Genomic DNA, 4,110 nt, shown 5'->3' on the forward strand with positions numbered 1-4,110 from the left:
AATAAGTCATAAGGGACAAACATGAGAAACAAGCTTCTCAACCAGGGGTGGGAAAACAACAGCACGTGGGCCATATAGGGCCCAATTTCATCAACTAATACAAATCGAGAACCACTGGTCTAGCAGGATAAGATTTAATAATTGGCTCTTTTTTTATTTTTTTTTTTCAATTTGTGTAAATTTTATGAGTAGAGCAATATATATATATATAAAGAATAAACTCTTAGTTGGAGTAAATTACTCCAGTGCTGCCAAACTCATTTTTATCATTTTTATCATTATGTGTTTATAGTTTCTGTCAGAGGGTCATTATAACTGAAGTAAAATCATTTAAAGTATATGATCTTCACACAAACAAGGCCAGTAAAAACCTTTCAAAAGAGGGATTGGTGACAAACAACCCCCCCCCCCAAAAAAAAAAGTTGAAGACAAGTTGCAAATTTTAGTCAGAAACTTTCATTCATAATAAACATTTCGCGGGCCCAACCTGGCCCCCAAGCCTTAAGTTTGACACCGGGGCACTACTCAATTATCAGATAAAAAAAAAAAGTGAACTTTATAGAAGCGAAAACACAGACGTTTCTAGCCTAAGGGATTTCAAGTTTATGCTCTTTTAAGGCAGGAGTGCATTCAAATATTTGACGTTCTCTCCTGCAGGGGGAGCCATACATTTTTTTGTGACAACACGAAGTTTGGTACTTCCTTGTCTTCAGTATGAATACAGTTATATATCATAGATAAGGTCAAAAAGCAACTGTGTCCTCCTATAGTGGCACAACAAAGTTTGCGTGTGTGTGCGTGTGTATGCTCCTTGAAAGGACGCCTCGGGGTGTGTGAGCTGGGCCGGCCAGATTCCATCTGCAACCGCGCTCCCTCATTACCGCGGAAGACAAGAAACACTCCTTGCAAAAGCGATATTCGCTGCTAATGACACAATAATAGCGACGGACGGAGCTTGAAGCCCGGGCGCTGTCCTTTGCGTGCAGGCGCACTTAATATTCATCAGGCATAGCGGACACCAAAATCCAGTCCATGAGGGGGACTTACTGGAGACAAGTGTGATCATGGTAAGACCGTCAAACTTACTTTACTTTGGAACGGAAATAACTTTGCTGCGGTTGGACTTTGGAGATGAATTGCGCAAGAATCATATGCTAAGAATCAACTTTTTACAACTTGAATAACGCATCTTATCGCGGTTGTTGTTGTTTTTTCTTTCTTTTTTTTTACTGTCGCCAAAGCGGAGCTGTGCAATGACTATAAAACACTTCTCGGTGTGCAATAATTAACAAACCCTCCCTAAACAAAGAGGCAGGGTTAAACACTCGCGATAAAACGAAAACAAACCCATCTTGTTGTTTTCTTTATGCCATCAAAAGTAGTCGGTGCTTAAGGGGTTAAGAAATTTGTTACAGTACTTCTAAAAGGCAGACAGCGAAAACCGCCAAATAAAACAAGCGCAAGCACATTGGGGGGAAAAGCTGGAACCGTGCGTCATTTCCCCCAATGGAAAAGAAGCTCTGCCTCTTGCTGCGTTCAAATGCTCGGGAAAAAAACAAAGCGGATATTTTTATTTTTATAACACTGGGTCCAAACTAGTTATACAAATGTATTGCATAACAGGGACACCGATGGGGAACTTTATTTACTTTAGAATAACCAATAAAGCACAAATCTGAAAATCCAGCCTGAAGGGATTTTCGGTGAAGAAACATGTTTACTTGAAAAAATTAATTATTTATTTTTATTCATGGATGCTTCCAGCCCATTTTCGAGGGTGCTCAAGCACCCCTTGATAGATACTCAGGTCCCTAAAATTTGATGATTTAGTTGAAATTTATCGTTTTTAAACAGGCTAGTGATGTATACTTACATACTTTGTTGAAATGAAATATTTTGACAGCGTTCCATCGAAAGCATATCATAGAAAAAAAAATATGGGCCCCTTTTATTCATGCCAGAGTGAAATTGCTCAGCACTAAAGAGATGCAATACTTCAATTTTTTTTTGTTGCTTCGATCGATAGTAAATCTTGCCACTAGCAAGTACTTACAGGTGAAATGATCGCAATAATTAGATCCAGGGCCAATTAGGTTGTTATACGTAAACATGCTATTAGTTTTCATTGCTATGCTGATGATACCCAACTCTATATGCCCTTAGAAATAACGGATCCGTGCAAGTGCAGTAAACTGGAGGCTTGCCTCGCCGAGATTAAACAATGGATGTCTTCCAATTTTCTGCTTCTCAACCCTAATAAAACTGAGATGTTATTTATTGGCCCTGCTCATCATCAGCACCTGCTTAAGAATACCACGCTGAACCTAGAAAACTGTATTATTTCCCAAAGTAGTTCTGCAAAAAATCTCGGCGTGATATTTGACTCAACTCTCTCCTTTCGAACACATATTAATAACATGACAAGAACGGCGTTTTTTCACCTCCGCAATATAGCTAAAATTCGCCCTATTCTTTCTCTTAGCGATGCAGAAACATTAATTCATGCATTTGTTACGTCGCGCCTAGACTATTGCAACATTTTGTTTTCTGGCCTTCCCATGTCTCACATTAAAAGCCTGCAGTGTGTACAGAATGCAGCGGCGAGACTATTGACAAGGACGAGAAAGTTTGATCATATTACTCCGATTCTAGCTGACCTGCATTGGCTTCCAATACACGTGAGATGTGATTTTAAGGTGTTGTTAATTACTTATAAAATTTTACACGGTTTAGCTCCTTCCTATCTCGTCGACTTAGTATCACCTTATGTTCCGTCCCGACAACTTCGATCACAAAATGCCGGTTTGCTATCGACCCCACGGGCTAAAAAGAAGTCTGCGGGATCAAGGGCATTTTCCATTCGCGCGCCAGTACTATGGAATGCCCTACCTATGGAAGTTCGCGCAGCCACCTCGGTAGAAATCTTTAAATCCCGACTAAAAACACATCTATACTCAAAAGCATTTAGTTAAATTAGCCTGTCTGCAGCCTTCTTCTTTTTTCCTGCCCCCCTCTTCCGGCCGGGAGAGGGGGCTAGCTAGATGGTGAGGGTTGACTTGACCGCCTCCATTGGGTCCTGCGCTGGTCGACCATCACGGGTTAGGAGTCTAGCCGTCTGCGGTCCACCTGGCTGGAATGCGGGATGGTTCCTGCCCAATGGCTTTGCCTGCTGTCAAGACATCACTGCACTATATAGCACAATATGTTTTCTGTAATTTATATTGTTTCTGTGTTCGGTACATGCAGCATCCACTTCAACCTGTGGGCCTGGAAGGGGGCTCCTCCCACCTGTGGTCCCTTCTGGAGGTTTCTGATTTTCCCCAAATTGGGGTTTTTGAGTTTTTCCTTCCCCTTCTGGGAGCTTTGACAGGGGATGCTGTTGTGTACCTTACATTGAAAAGATGTCTCTGTATGACCTCTTTTCATTCTGTGAAGCCCTTTGAGACTTCGGTGATTTAGGGCTATATAAATAAAATTTGATTGATTGATTGAAATAAAATCTAATTTTTAATTGATTCATATTTTGATACATATACATTTATTATTAAAAAAAAAAAAAGACTGACTATTGTTTGAGCAAGTGTAGTCGTCTCCTCAACATAAACAACATACCACACTTGAAGATGAGCCAAAGCTGCAGTTGACTAGCTGATTGGACAAGAAGAAAAAATTCTCTGCTACCTGACCGGTTTGAATTGTGGAAGCCGTTGGAACAAGGCACACTGAAGGCATCACGTAACCACACAGCTGCATGAGTTGGAAAGGGGGCAGAACTTCCAGCAGCAGTGCATTTCTCAAATGCCACGCTCAAGTACACTACTGGATGGTCTTTTAGCGGATAGACTAAAATGCGACACGTTCCTCGGGTGGTTATGCACCCGTGTGCCAAACACGGCCTGCACTCGCTAATCTGTTGCAGGAGGAAGGAAAACTTTACAACTGAAATTTGATAAAGGGTGAGTTGCTCTTGGATGCAAAAAGTTATGGATTGATCTTTTTGCTCTGGCGAAACATCCCGATCGGGACGGTTTTTTTTTTTTGCTCTTGTATCACTTCTATTGTTATTGTCTTTGTTTTATGGTCTGTAGGAGTGTATGTTCTAAAGCAAAA

General features: G+C 41.0%; 1 long non-coding RNA gene across 1 annotated transcript; it reads left to right on the forward strand.

Annotated features, from left to right (window-relative positions):
* The first annotated feature begins 704 nt into the window (after positions 1-704).
* LOC148406987 (uncharacterized) lies at positions 705-3,488 on the forward strand. The gene is made up of 2 exons (XR_015863878.1): positions 705-1,067; positions 3,042-3,488. It is a non-coding gene; the product is annotated as an uncharacterized LOC148406987 (long non-coding RNA).
* The last annotated feature ends 622 nt before the right edge of the window (positions 3,489-4,110 follow it).

The sequence above is a fragment of the Hippichthys cyanospilos genome, chromosome 20, assembly GCF_059441005.1.
Source record: "Hippichthys cyanospilos isolate Australia breed blue-spotted pipefish chromosome 20, RoL_Hcya_1.0, whole genome shotgun sequence".
NCBI classification, from domain to species: Eukaryota; Metazoa; Chordata; class Actinopteri; order Syngnathiformes; family Syngnathidae; genus Hippichthys; species Hippichthys cyanospilos.